Source organism: Pinus tabuliformis, chromosome 3_1 (genome assembly GCF_031772625.1).
Source record: "Pinus tabuliformis cultivar Carrire ecotype Pingquan chromosome 3_1, CPIR1, whole genome shotgun sequence".
Taxonomy (NCBI): domain Eukaryota; kingdom Viridiplantae; phylum Streptophyta; class Pinopsida; order Pinales; family Pinaceae; genus Pinus; species Pinus tabuliformis.
In genome coordinates, this window is record NC_142301.1 from 511,938,008 (window position 1) to 511,954,104 (window position 16,097).

The window sequence follows — 16,097 nt, forward strand, 5'->3', positions numbered from 1 at the left end:
TTGTCATTATTCCAATGAACAAAATGACTTCAAACAAGATTAATAAAGAGCTTATTTCACAACCTTTTGCAACAAACCTCTTGCTCTTCAAGGATTGCTTTGAGGTCCTTTGGGATAGAAGAATGCCTTCAGCCCTTCTTCCTTATTGTCCTTCCTGGACTGAGCTATCAATAGCTTTCCCTTCACCTCTGCAACTCAAACAATAGTCAGTCTGCAAACAAGCATACAATCAATCCTTGACTGCCCAAACACCTTTTAGACAAGCAATCTTTGCTCTGTCAATCAAGCATTCTGATATAACCTTCTTTGAAGGTGGGATTAATCAATCTCAAGCTCTGATACCACCTGATCTGAAAATGGCGCTCTTAGGATTCTTGTCTAACTTACAAGAACCTTTCCCACTTCCAAAGCTTTAAATTTTCCCAAGTCTTAATGATTAACCAATGCGGAATTAAGAAATGATTGAAAATAAGGTGTATGATGGCATGTGTTTTTAACTATTTATGTGCTTTTAAAATTTGGTTGTTTGTGCTGGTATGTAAATGCATATGATAATAGACAAATGCAACAATAAGCAAACACATAAGACAACAATTTAATACGGAGTTCACCCGAAATGCTTGGGCTATGTCTACTTGAGCTCTAGTCAACTCAACTAGGCTCCATGGGATTATGGCAACAGTTCTTTTACAAGTTCCAAACTCAACTCCATTGTTTTACACAGGAACATTGGGCTCAGAACACCATCTTATCCCTTGGATCTTGGAGCTCTTCGGATTTCTGGCTCTGGCTCTTAGCTTTGGCTTTGGCTCTTGCACTAGCTCTTGTCTCTGACTCTAGCTCTAGCTCTTTGGCTCGGGTTCTGGTTATGGCTCTCAGTTCTCGCTTCTGGCACTTGCTCTGACTCTTGGCTCTGGCTCTGGCTCTTGCTATGGCTCTTGGCTCTGACTCTAGCTCTGGATCTTTGGCTCGGGCTTTGGTTCTGGCTCTCAGCTCTCACTTCTGGTGCTCGCTCTGGCTCATGGCTCTGGTTGTCACTCATGGCTCTCTAATCTGACTCTCTAAGGTCTTTCTCTCGGCCTTTGCATGCCTTTGTGAGTCGCTTTACCTCCAAGAAACTCCAACAACAATATCCTGCTATCAATTGAGCTCTCTGGCTTTTCACTCGACCTCCGAGTGACTCCAAAGACTCTCTGTGCATTCAGCTTTTTCTCGTTGTTCGCTCTCCTCTCTTCTTCTCCCTTCTATCTCTGTTAGTCTTTGGCTTTAAGCCATCTACTTCCTGACTGTTCGTTTCCGCTTTCAGCTCTCTGGTTCCCTACCTCTGTCCGTTCGAATCCCTTCTTCGGCTGTTATACTCACTGCATCACACCTCACAGGGAAGTGGCCACCTATTCCGTAACGGATAAGTGTCAAGTTCACCGGAAACACTTGATCATTTGAAACAACCGTTATTTCTGTTTACTCCAAGAATGCTTGCGAAACACGAATCTCTACCAACTCGTTGTCCACGTCGGAATTCAAAGTCCTACACAATTTGCTTTATGACTTTGTCAAATCCGGTGGCAGTCATTGTAAACTGGCCTAAACCCAAATCTGCTACAGAAGTTAGGAGCTTCTTAGGAGCAGCACAATATTGGAGAAAGTTCATTTCTAACTTTTCATTAATTGCAGCTTCCTTACATGCTTTAACAAGATTGAACAAGGTGTTTCAGTGGGAAGGCAAACAGCAGAAAGCCTTCGACGCCATGAAAGAAAATATTAGTACAACACCAGTACTAGCACTGCCAGATCTTCAAAGACCGTTTGAGATCCAAACGGATGCCAGTGACTATGCCATGGGAGCAATGTTGATACAACACGGTAAACCCATATGTTATCATTTTGAGACATTTAATTCTGCAGTAGTTAACTATCCTACACATGATAAAGAATTGTATCCATTAGTACAGAGTGTGAAAAAGTGGAAACATTACGTAATGGGCAAAGAAACAGTTATACATACTGATCATCAACCACTTCAATATCTACACTCCCAAACTAAGTTGCAACAATCAAGACACTATAGATGGATGGGTTTTCTACAACATTAGTCTTCAGATATAAAAAGGGCATACACAATAAAGTTGCAGATATGTTATCTAGACCCATTATAAATGCATCTACTATACTTAAGCATAACTATGTGTTACATGAGAGCTACATTGAACAATATGCTCAAGATATAGACTTTAAAGATGTATATGCAACCTTAAGTCAAGGCAAATGAATAGAAGAATTGGATTATCATATTAAGGACCGACTCCTATATCATTGTGGGAAGTTATGCATTCCACAAACTGAAAGAGTAAAGATAATTCGAGAAGCACACACTTCTCTAATATCAAGTCATTTTGGGGTAAGTAAAACGGTTGCACAGCTGCAAAGATTTTGTTATTGGCCAAAAATGAACGAGACAATTTCTAGATATGTAATAGGGTGTACTATGTGTGCTAAAAGCAAGCCCAACAATAGAAAACTAGGCTTGTACACTCCATTACCAGTTCTTTCTCATCCTTGGTAAAGTGTTTCTGTAGTGTCCTATCTAGGGTGCTAGACTAGGCTATATTTATTATTGACCAGGATGCGTAAACTTAGAGGCATGCGTCTAAAGTATATAGACATAAAGGATTATTAGCTAAGTGGTTATGATGGTAGGTCACAGGACTTCTTTACGGAAGACTGAGGTATGTTACCTATCACCCAACACTTAGGTCACTCAGTTAATCTACCTAATTACCACATTGTCACTCAATTCATTTATCAAATTAAAACACTGTGTATCACTTCAAACCAAGATTTCAATCTCCTTACAGAGACACCATACACGAAACCCCTGTTTAACAAATACTCAGCATTCACTAATATTCATGCAAGCTAAAGACATCTGGAAATTATAAACATACTTTGAAATGAAAGAAGAGTTCATAACATTGCTTTAGAGGACAACAGAGGATCGAATCCCTTACAGGATACGATTCACGATCCCAGTGATGAACTGTTCAAGCGATCTCATAAACATAAACCATACGCATTCGATTGAAATCAACAACCAATTCTAATTACTGTGCATGTCATGTAATACCCTAAGTTGCAAATGAAAAGAAAATAACAGTATACCAGTTTAACGCAGGGCCCGTCTGCGTTCCAGAGGTATACTGGACTGTGTTCAACCGATTATCAAATCAACGCAACAAGACAAAGATCGTAGCTGTAACTGTGTTCTTGATATTAAGTTCAAACTCCGTTTCAAATGATACAACGATTACCAAAACATTGATTACACAGGACTGTATTTACATATGTTTTTACAACCCTTACATTTCGAAAACGAATGTACATTCATGATATGGTTGTTGCCGCTTTTATCATGTCGAGATTTTTAAAATGTTTCTATCCTAAACTGATTTCAAAAAGGAACAAAACTAAATCAATTTAGAATGCTTTGTTGTTGCTGCCTTTGTCGCCAACATGCTATACTTTGACCACTGTTGACCGCGCATGTAGGAAGGTCGATTCTGCTGTAGGATAGGTATTCGTCCATGCTTGGACATTCTACTTTTCATCCCTACCCTTCGTTCTAGCCCAGCTGTCATGCCACATGTCAAACAATGAACCAATTACAGGATGTTGGAACTTCCTGTAGCCATTTTACCAAAAATCCCTAATTCTTTAACATAAAACTCCTAAATCAATTTCAATGCATTTTAATAACTATAGGACTATTAACTAATCAATTTCCAAGGGTTATAAGAGATATATGATGGAAAGAAGTAGGCAAATGATATGTTTTAGGAGGAAAAAGGAGGTCATAGGATGGTACCAACAGTTTCCATGGACTTTGTTAGAGGACTGCCTAAATCTAGGAAAGGTCATGATTATCTATATGTTGTTGTGGATAGATTCAAAAAAATGTGTATTTTATACCTTGAAATAAATAGATTACAGCTAAACAAACTGCAAAAATATTCTTTCAACATGTATGGGTTCATTTTGGATTACCCACTTCCATTATATTTGATCGAGACACCCGATTTGTGGGAAAGTTTTGGTCAGGTCTGTGGGAACTAATGGACACCAAACTAAAGAAAAGCACAGCTTTCCATCCACAAACCGATGGCCAGGCAGAAGTAGTCAACAGGATAGTGATCCAGTTACTCAGGGGATATTGCAGCAAGCATCCTAAGCTTTGGGATGAACATTTGTGTTATGTGCAACATGCTTACAACCGAGCCAAACATTCTTCTACACATAGATATACTTTTGAGACCTCTTTTGGTTTCACACCAAGGTCTCCCTTGGATTTTGTCTTTGGTAAGGACACAACAGTTGAGGGACACAACGATGTGGACAAGGCAACTAGGTTCATTGAACAAATTCAAGAGATCCATTAGGCAGTACAAGAACAACTGGAAAAGAGCCAGGCCAAATACAAGGCAAGGCATGACAAGCATCGAATGGAGCATAGTTTCCAAGTTGGTGATCAAGTTTGGCTGTATATCAACAAGGACAGAATGCAAGGTGAAGGTAAAAAGCTAAACCCTATCAGGTATGGAACTTTCAGGATCCTTGAGAAAATTGGTGAGAATGCTTTTCGCCTTGATTTGCCAGCTTATATGCACATCTACTCAGTCATCAATGCAGATAGCTTGAGACTATTTGAAACTTCGTTAATTGAAGATCCCGAAGAAGAGAGTCAATTGCCTTCTATTGATGACCTGCTACCTGAATATCTTAATGAATTGCAGGAAGACACAGTTCTGGACAGGAAGGTGAGAACGACACATAGGGGAGATGTTGAGTACCTCAGAATTAGGCTCAGGGGTTCAAATCCAAGCAGTGAAAAATGGATAGAGATTGGACAGGTGAGAAAGTTGTATCCTCACTTAGTTGATGCTTGAAAACCAACTTTTGGTGGTCCAAAAGCTTTTTCAGTGGGAAGGTCGTGATCCGAATTGGATCCTTGAAAATTATCAGAGTTCTATGACTGTTTCAAATTATGTCAGACTCCAAAATCTTGTGAACAACGAGCTATTAGGAAGGACCTCTGGACAGTGGCAGTTGTAGCCAACACGAAACAACGAGGACCCTCGGTTAAAGCGTGCTGACCGTTGGCCCATGGGGACCGCGCAATGGCACAAACTAGAAAATCGGGAGTCCAGATCAGAAAATAGAGGTTGTTTCTGATACGCGATTAGCACTAATCATATATCGCAAGATAAAAACCTCAGAGAAGGAAAAGCCCCAGCACCTAGTCATGTGAAAAAAGAGAAAACCATGGGAAAAGCGCTAAAACCGATTGGCAGGTCCCGCACTCAAAACCGGCAGAATATCAGAGGCATTCCGGGCACTAAGTGGGTTTGGCTAGCGACCCAGTGATTCCATACACCGAGTGACGCGTGTTCGGCGGAGAGAGAGAAAAACCACTCACATCACAGGGTAATGGTCAAGCAACTCACCCGTGCGATAAAAGTGATGACTATATGATCTGGAGGCCCCAGATCAACGATGGAGAATCCACCCAATGGAGGACCAGATTTGGCCGAAGAATAGGCTGAGGCATATGAAATTTGGGGTCTGACATGCTCGCTGAGCTAGTAGATGAATCATTTCATAGAATAACCGAAATAATGACCGTTCAAGGAAGAGCTGGGGCTCAATTCCTGAGGGTACAAGTGGCCACCTCTCTGTGAAACGTTACACAGTGGCGATGACACAGAAGCAGGGAATTCCAGCCGACAAAGGCAGGTGATCCGAAGAGCCGGAAGAGGAAGCGAACAGTAAAGGGACAGATTGACTTTAAGCCAAGAATAGATAGAGAACAGAAAGGAGACAAGGTGACATAATAGAGAGTGAAGCAAGAAGCAGAGAATAGAGAAGTCGAGCTGACCTACAGAGCTAAGGTAGCATCAATCAGACAAAACCGAGAAGGCTTGAGAGTTTCAAGCAATCCCTATGAGGATATCTGTCGGGAATTGAATACCAAATTGGACTCATCCCAATAAGACCAGTTGAGGTCGAGACTTGGTAAGGGGGAGTCTGTGTACTCTAGTGGCTTGGGGAATCCAAGTACCACCCTACTAAGCATCATATGTTACAGGAGACTCAAATTGAGCTCCCCATTGTAAAACTGTGCTTAAAGACACAATAAAAAAGGCCACCACTGGAAGCTGGACCAAGATACGTAGCCCAGGAGGATTGGGTGAACTCCTTATTAAATTGTTGTGTTTCTCTTACTGTTTTCCAGTGTCTGTTTATTTTGCAATCTTATCGATCCGTTGCCTAAGATAATATAGACACACACACACCAGCACATGAGTCTGTAATACCTTCATTAATTTCCTGAGGTCACCTAGGGGTGATTTCAGATCATCGGGGTGGTTAAAAGTATGTTTTATTTTCTCATCCATTCTAGTTCTCTTTTCTATAAAGAGACATGTTGGTCCTCAACCAAATTAATCCATGCCTAACCTCGAGAGGGTCGAGGATAATTGAACCCATGACCTCCCAATGGAAAGGTGCTTTAGCAATGAGACCTTGACCAATTGAGCTAACCCTCAAAGCTATATTTATTCATATTAATCTATTTTAGAATAATTTTTTTATACTTACTTAAATGAAAATTCTATACTTAGTCTTATTAATTTTGTATATAATTCAACCAATATACTTAATCCTATTAAATTTTTATATAATTCAACTAATAGAAAATACACATTCCACCTTCAACATTCTCCATAAACCACCCTCCTATAAAACTTCAATCTTATTTCTAAATATACATCATAAAATTTACCTATCTTTTATTACTATTAACTTATTTCTTATTTTATTTTATTTTTAAATTTAAAAGTGGAGATATATTTTTGATTTTTTTCATTTATATTTGAAATTTTAATTAAAATTGAGTATTTTTTTTTAAACGGAATAAAAAACCACATATTCCTCCTTGAATTTTTTTAAATTATTAATATATAATCTATTCATCATTAAATATGGTTAAAAAATTATTACACAACAAATAATTTTTTTTGGCAAAGAGTTACGACTTTGTTTTATAAAAAATAAAATCTGGTACACTAGCCAGAACCCTTACACAAGTCTTTAGTTTTTGACAAAATATTCCTAATAGAGAAGTCCACCCAATATACTGGCATTTTTACCCTAAAGCCTGCTTTCCCTTTAATTCTAAAGAGATGTAGCCTATATATGTTCACCTAATTGACTTCGATCCCGAGGCAGATTTCCATGTAATGTCGTCTTTTGACATTCTCATACCAATGGTTATGCTTCATTTTGGAGCTCTTATCCATGACTATGGGATTGGGGAAACCTTCTTCCTACATTTGCCAATATGTCTGTTTTAGGATTTAAATTTCAAGAGCGCATGCATTATTTGGAACCTATTAAATTGTTGGAGTTAAGCAAGATCCTTTCTTGTTTTTAGAGTGATAGGCTTCTAGTATCCTTCTACTACTAGGAAGGAGTCCCCAAAAATCAATATTTCTGGGATCTGGGATTTGTATTAATCTAGTTTGCCTTTATCTTTGTTAGGGAGTAAGGAATTCAGTTTCATTATTGGTTGTGTTATTTACTCTTCAAGATTCATCTTGTTTTTATAGGAGTTAAAAAAACATCTATTGCATGCTTTATTAAATTATAAATTATTGATAGATAATTTATTGATATATAATTTGTTCATTATTAAAGTACAACTTAACTTATAGATTATTATTATTATTTAATTTTAAAGTCACGACCAAGCTAGACACCAAATTGGTGTATGAGACTCCTTGTTTATGGGACAAGGGGCCCCTATTAAATTATAAATTCTTGATATATAATTTGTTCATTATTAAAGTATAATATAACTAATAGATTATTATTATTATCCAATTTTAAGGTCAAGGCCAAGTGCAAGGGAGACACCAAATTGGTGTATGAGACCCCTTGTTTATGGGACAAGGGGTCCCTATTAAATTATAAATTATTGATAGGTGTATGAGACCCATTGTTTATGGGACAATGGGACCCTATTAAATTATAAATTATTGAGATATAATTTGTTCATTATTAAAGTACAATCTAACCAATAGATTATAATTATTGTCCAATTTTAAGGTTAAATTGGTGTGTGAGACCTCCTTGTTTATGGGACAAGGGACCCACCTCCGGGCAACAATTTCATTGAGGCATATATATATTCTACTCCCTCTGATTTTGAACCTCGTTAAAAAGAAACACATACTCTTAACCATTAGGTCCACTCAAAATGAAATGATTTTTTTGGTTAGAATTAGACAATAAAATCTCTAGCAAGATTTTGATTTCTTGTTATTTAAAATGTTACAACACCTTAAAAACCACTATACACTTGAACTTTACCAATTAAACAAGTTAAACTTAAAATTCTTAAAAATCGCTACAGAATTTAAATAAAATTGACCACAAAAATAACAATTTTTTTTTTTTTTTTTTAATTACAGAATTATTAAAAATTATAATAATAACAACTTTATTTTAAATCTAACCCAAAATACTGTTAAAATATTGTCCGTTTCTCTAATTAAAAAATAATAAAATTCCAAATTTACCACTAATTTAACTTGAAAAAAAAATAATTTTGCTCACTAAAATTTAAAACCAAACCGACGTATTTATTATTAACCTCTATTCCAACCCACTAACCCATCTATTACCACACGCTCAAACCAACTAACTCCGTAAATAGATTAACTATAAGTATATAATAGATCCAATCGTTTCGATGTATACTCTTTTTAAGTTTGCAAACAATCACCCCGAGCATGAGATAGAACAGGCTGTTTGTAATGGCTAAAGTCGTTCAACACCTAGTTCTGAACCAATCAGCGCAAACATGGCTCATTGTGCTTGCCCTCACTGGGATTCTAATTATGTTTGGGCACTTCGTTGGTATTTGGCGTCAGTCTGAACCTCTCTTTTCCAATCCATTTTCTACACTACGTCAAGAGACGGACTTCAGATCGCATGAGGGGAACTTTTCCAAGCCAAACTGTGCGGGTCGTCAAGAGATCGACATCAGATCGCATGCGGGAAACCTCACCAAGCCAAACTTTACAGTACGTCAAGAGACGGATATCAGAGAGCCGGAGAACAGATTGCCTCCCGGAATAGTTGCTCAGCAAACGGATTTGTATCTGCGCAGGCTGTGGGGAAAACCCAGCGAGGACTTGCCGCGGAAGCCCAAGTATCTGGTCACCTTCGCGGTGGGCGCGCGGATGAAATATGCGATCAACCGAGCCGTCGCTAAGTTTTCCGACAATTTCACGGTGATGCTTTTCCATTACGACGAGAGTCTCAGCGAGTGGGCCGAGTTCGAGTGGTCGAAGCGGGCCGTGCATGTGACCGCGGGCAATCAGACCAAGTGGTGGTTCGCCAAGCGCTTCCTGCACCCCCACGTCGTCGCGCCTTACGATTATATTTTCGTGTGGGACGAAGATCTGGGGGTCGACAATTTCGACGCCGAAGAATATCTGAAGGTCGTGAAAAGGCACGGGCTGCAGATATCGCAGCCGGCGCTAGATCCGAATAGCAGTATGACGTGGCTGCTGACGAAGCGGAAGCCTGACGTGGATGTCCACAAGACGGAGTTCGTGGAGATCATGGCGCCAGTGTTCTCGAGGGGTGCGTGGAAATGCGTTTGGAAGATGATACAGAACGACCTGGTGCACGCCTGGGGACTGGATTCCCTAAGCAGGTGTGTGCGGACCTGCAAATTCCAGTATTGGGGTTGTTGATTCCCAGTGGGTTATGCACAAAGGAGACGTGACTCTTGGCCGGAAAAATATTTCTGCTGGTGGTCGTTACACTGAACGGGAGGCGGTCAGGTTGAGGAGCCAATATGAGTGGGATCTGTTTAAAAAACGCTTTAATTCAACGGGATAATCTTAGGCTGTGAGAAATTGTAAAATTGGCGTTTCAGAGGACATTTTGAACTTTTTCATTTATTTTGCTGAGCTTTATTTCTGTTTGAGGATCCATTGTATGATTTTTTTATTAATTTTGATGATACCTTTTAGTGTCTTTAATGATGTTTTATTTTTAGTGGTCAAAAATTGGTTTTTAAACAAGTTAAAAGTTTTCATGGATGAGAATATTAACTGAATTATTGATAATGTGAAGCCATTTTAAATTGAGCAAAGTCTAAATTTTAATGATGTTGAAGGAGGGCACACAGTTTACTCACTGCTGGATCACTCACTTGATGTTTCTGGGCTATTTCTTCACCAAGGGCTGAACTTTGCTCGATGGACTGATAATAAAGTCTGTACATATTATTAAGGGACTGCCATTAAATAATAGGTGTTACCCTTTTGTTTGCTCACTGTATACTTAAATTTTAAATGTGAGAGGCTGTTAGTGGGTTATTTCATTTTGTATCAACTGTGTATTTATTTCTGAGTAGTTGGGAGCTGATACAAAGAGTTGGGTCTGCGTACTACATCCTGGAGATATATTTCTCAAGTCAAATAAGGAGCTGTCACCACATACAGACCGAAATTACTGTATGGACCTTTGTGAATGGCTGTCATCACATATCAGGTTCCACATCTTTAATTCCTTCACTGTGTATTCAGATTCTTAATGAGAAAAGAACTATTCTGTGAGTCATATTGTCACTTATCAGTGGTATTACGAATTTCTGGGCTGATATAAAGAATGTATGTTTGTCTTTGGAAGATTGCTAGTATATATAAGTACTGCATGCAATACCCAGAAAGTTAAAATTATAATGTGCACCTACAGTAGAGTGTAAACAACAAGGTTGGAAGAAATTTATCACTGACAATTCAAAACCAAACTCAGAAAATTTTAACAAAAATCAGCAGTGTTACAATTTGATATATTATTCAGCAGTGTTTCAAAATATGGCTGAAATTTCCATAACTTTTAGGGGGAAAAAGCATAATAGTTAGACTAATTGAATAAAATTTTCTTATATATAAATGAATGTTATAAATAATAATGAGGAACTTATCATGGAAGAACTTATTAGATGTGGAATCTATTTTTTTTTAACTTTATTAAAAGTCAATGCAACCTAACAAACTCTTTAATACACTAAAGTAAATGATAAACATTAAGACTAAGCATATGCTGAACATATTCCTTTGAGAATCAATCTAGGCCCTCAATTAAAAAATAAAATAAAAAAGTCAACATATCTTTTATTTTATTTTTTGGTTCAAGAGTAATTTTCAAATATGAAAATGAATTTCATTATACAATTTGAGAATATTACATTTTAATTGTGTTGAAACATTTTTCTTATTAAATTAAGTTATAGTTTGATAACATAATGTTGTGTAATAATAATAATAATAATAATAATAAATATTGGTTTTGTGTAATTACTAGTACAACCACATTAAAAATATTGAAATTGTTGATATAATCAAATACTTCATAAATATAACAAAAAAAACTAGTGCAACAGGACCAATGCTTTATCAATGCACACATTTACCTAATTACCCATATATAAAAAGGTTATGGGTCAACTTTAACTTGGGAAAAAAAAATAATTACACATCTTATTGTAAAATAGAACATTTTTCTAAATAGAATTTGCTTATATATGAATGTTATAAATAATAATGAAGAAATTATCATGGAGGAACTTATTAGAATTGGAATAATCTCAAATCCCTAGGAATTGGTGGGTAGAGAGCCACTTGACATGAATATAATTTTTTAAATTTATTAAAAGTAATGGACCATTTTGCTAAATAAAAATTTCTTATATATAAATTAATGTTATAAATAATAATGAGGAACTTATCATGGAGGAGCTTATTAAAATTGGAATAATCTCAGATCACTAAGAAATTGGTGGGCATGGAGCCACTTGACACAAATCTAATTTTTTAAATTTATGAAAAGTCAATGCAACCTAACAAACTCTAACACACTACAACATTAAGACTAAACATATGCTATATTCCCTTAAGAATCAATTTAGGCCGTCAATTAAAAAAAAAAAGTCAAAAGATCATCATCCACCTTAAGTTGAAATAAGAAACTTACCCAATTAGGCTTTCTTACAATACCACATGCTTTCTTAACCATGGATATTATTAAATTCTAAATAGGCTTTGTTACAATACCATGGGCTAATACCATGGCTTATCAATACCACAAGATGAGATTCTTAATCATGGATATTCACCCCCATTTTTCCATTGCTATTATGAACTTGTGAATATGTTTTGTTACAATAGCATGAGCTAATATCATGGCTTATCAATATCACATACCAAAAAATCATACCCTATTTCACAATCGAAATATTTTATAATAATATGACAAGATTCTTAACCATGGATATTCACCCCCACTTTACCATGGATATTATTAACTTGTAATATGATTTGTTACAATATCATGGTCCAATACCATGGCTTATCAATACCACATGCCCAAAAAATATAATTTATCTCACAAGAAAAATATTTTATTTTAATTTTATTTTGTAACATTTTTCTCATTAAATCTTAAAAAAATGTTATAATTAATTTTGAGATATATCTAAACCCTTTATCCTCAGGACTACTAAAAATATTCCCATAGAATTTTATTTTTTTTGTAAGCTTAGTGAACCAATGTGGAAAAATTCGGGATTAAATCGACAAGGGTCTAAAAGTTGAAAAACTCGTTAAAGTCGGGAGTTTTTTGAAGAAGTCAGCAAAAAGTTGGAAAAATTAAAAAAACACAAAAATATTCATTTATTTTTATTTTTTTTAACATCTAGAGTATCCACAGTCCATTAGGGCTTGTAGTCTACAACATCAGATCTGCAATCTGACCAATGAGAAATAGAAAAGAACAAACATATAGCTTACTTGTTGAAGTATGCCATCTAGATCAACCCTTTCTGCATTTTTTGTCCTTGACACCTGGCAGGTCCTTAGCCTCATTTACCATCAATTGCTCATTGAGTATTTGCTACTCCAAAATACACAATATACTCAGCCCTAACCATATTTACTTCTCAAGTGGATTTGACCACCAAATCACTGTACAATCAACATCAAAATATATCATCAACTCACAATGGTTTGGCCCTTCCAAGACACTGAATACTAGTTGTCCAAAACCCTTATTGTTCAGCCTCCTCACAAAAAATTTGCCTTGTCAAATTCATTGTATAACAGCTCTAACAGTAGTGGCAACTCATAGTAATGTTACTTATCAAATCACTATATGATAGCCCTTAAACACCACTATCATATCCCACATTTAGAAGACATGACAGACCTTTTTGGTCAACTCCCAATAAAATCGTGCATATAAGAAATAAATTGCGATTTTTTCGTTTTTGAAAAAGTCTGCAAAAAATCGGAGGATTAAATTGTTTTGTTGAAAAAATCACAATTTTAAGATTTAATCCCAATTTTTTGCAGACATTTTCCACACTGAGTGAAACTACATCTTAATCATGTCCAATATATCACCCCGATCGTGAGGGAATTCAACTGGTCACTTCACATCAAGGAGTGCTTTAAGAGAGCACTCGATCACTGTCTATCCAAAACCCCATGGACCCCATAGAAATTAAATTAAGGTTTTAATAAAATTAAAAATAAGAATACTTTTATATTTAAAGATGTGAAATTTATATAATAAAAATAGTATTAGTAAGAATCAACATAGGAGGGGGAGGGGGAGAGACATGGATATAATGACAAATTTGGGGAGAGAGAGAGAGAGAGAGTTGGAAAGGGGGAGAGAGGGAGGAAAGAAAAAATACATAGAGAGATAAAGGTGGAGAGAGAGAGAGGGAGGTGCAAGGGGGGGAGAGAGAGAGAGAAATATGGGAAGAGAAAGCACCCGATCACTGTCTATCCAAAACCCCACGAACCCCATAGAAATTAAATTAAGGTTTTAATAAAATTAAAAATAAGAATACTTTTATATTGAAAGATGTGAAATTTATATAATAAAAATGATATTAGTAAGAATCAACATAGATCCATGTTAACTAAGGGTCCAAACAACGACAACAATCAAAGTGAAGGGAAGAGAGAGAGAGAGAGAGGAGTTGTAAAGGGAGAGAGAGGGAGGAAAGAAAAAATACATAGAGAGATAAAGGTGGAGAGAGAGAGAGAGGTGCAAGGGGAGAGAGAGAGAGAGAGATGGGAGGAGAGACAGAGGGAGGTGGGAGATAGAACTCAAGAGAGAGAAGGAGAGAGAGATGGAGTTGGAGGGGGAGAGAGAGGGAAGGAAGAAGAAATACATAGAGGGAGAAAGGTAGAGAGAGAGAGAGGGAGTGATGGAGAGAGAGCGAGGGAGAGAGGGGAGCAGGGGGAGAGAGAGAGAAGGAGAGAAGGGGAAGAGAGAGAGAGAGAGGAGGGGAAGAGAGATGAAGAGGAAGAGGGAGGGAGAGAAAGAGAGAGAGGAGGGGAAGGGAGACGAAGAGGAAGAGGGAGGGAGGGAGAGAGAGAGATAGATAGATATGGAGCGAGAGTGCATATGTTTGGGGGGTGAGATAGAGAGAGGGAATAAGAAAGAGAAACATAAATACAAATATAGATATTATATAGTATTATATAACCAGCCTAGATCCATCTTAACCCGAATCTATCAAGCACCTAGAGGGATCAAATCTCTCGAGGTGCAAACCTTTCCTCAAGTTTTGCACTAAAAAATAGGTTTGCACCTCAAGAGATTGGATCCCTCTTGGCGCTTGATAGATCCGAGTTAAGATGGATCTAGGCTGGTATTATTTTTCTTGTTTAGAATAGTTAAATTTGACCTTATTATTTTGTTTATTTATTTATTTTATTTTTATTTTTTCCATTTTCTTATTACTATTTTTCAGTTTTATTGTTTAGAATAATTAAGTTTGACCTTATTGTTATTAACCTTCGTTTTGATTAAAATAATAATAATAATAAAATTAATTTAATTTTTTATTTACAGCTAATTTCTATCTATTACTTTATTTCTTTATGTGATTTTTACAGAAAGATCTCTCAACATTCATTATATTATTTTTATTTTATTTTTATGTAATTTGATTGAGTCACTCAATAAATTTTAATTAATAATCATTGTGTATATAGGTGAGATGCGTGTAATGTAAATTAAGTTTGTCACAATACCATGGAATTTGTTACAATACCACCGACCAATATTGTGGCTTATAATACCTGACACTAAAACCATATTTAAATTTAATTAATAAGCACATAAAAACTTAATACTTACAATAAACTTACATTATAACAAGATTTTTAACCAGGAATATTCACCCCCAATTTACCATGGATATTATTAATTAATTCTAAAAGAAAAAAGGAGAGAGAAAGAGAGATAGGGGGTGATACAAGGGAGGTGGTACAAAAAGGGAGAGAGAGGAAGGAAGAAAAAGAGGACTTGAGAGAGGAGAGACTAATGAGAGAGGGGTTACTTTTAGATGTAAAGTGTATAATTATCTGAGCCTTAAGCAATCTGTAACAACCCTCCAAACATTGTGATTTGTGAAATTACTTCCATTTACTTTACTGTTCGATGTTAAAGGTTTGTAGGCTAAGTAGAAGCTTAAGGATGGTTTAAGATTAAGTTTATGATTATGTTATTGTTTATTTTAACAAATAGTAGTTAAGAGAAACTTGAAATTCTCATGGATAAACCTTTAAAAAAAACACTCTTTTTACGAGATAGTTGAAAAGAATCGGTTACCTCTCTTTCATTTGGGAGTTTCTAAAAGGGAACACTCAAATGGAGGAGGCCAAGGAAGGCAACAAAGGAAAGGAACTGGATTCAGAATATTGCACAGTATGCTATGGAAAAAGGAAGGATGCTGCCATGAGGTATTCCTGAGGTAGACAAAGTGCCAATGGAATCCTGAAGCTTATTGATTAATAAGAAGGACGCTGCCATGAGGTGTTCTTGAGCTAGACAAAGTGCCAATGGAATCCTCAAGCTTATTGATTGTCTCAGGATTGAACCTATGGGGTTCTGAGGCCTGAGGATTAGCCCTGTTGGGATACGGAGGAAAATAAAATGCTTTG

The 16,097-nt window shown here is 36.5% G+C and overlaps 1 pseudogene; it reads left to right on the plus strand.

The window, feature by feature from the left end:
- The first annotated feature begins 8,870 nt into the window (after positions 1-8,870).
- LOC149188055 (uncharacterized) lies at positions 8,871-9,966 on the plus strand (annotated as a pseudogene).
- Positions 9,967-16,097: the final 6,131 nt, after the last annotated feature.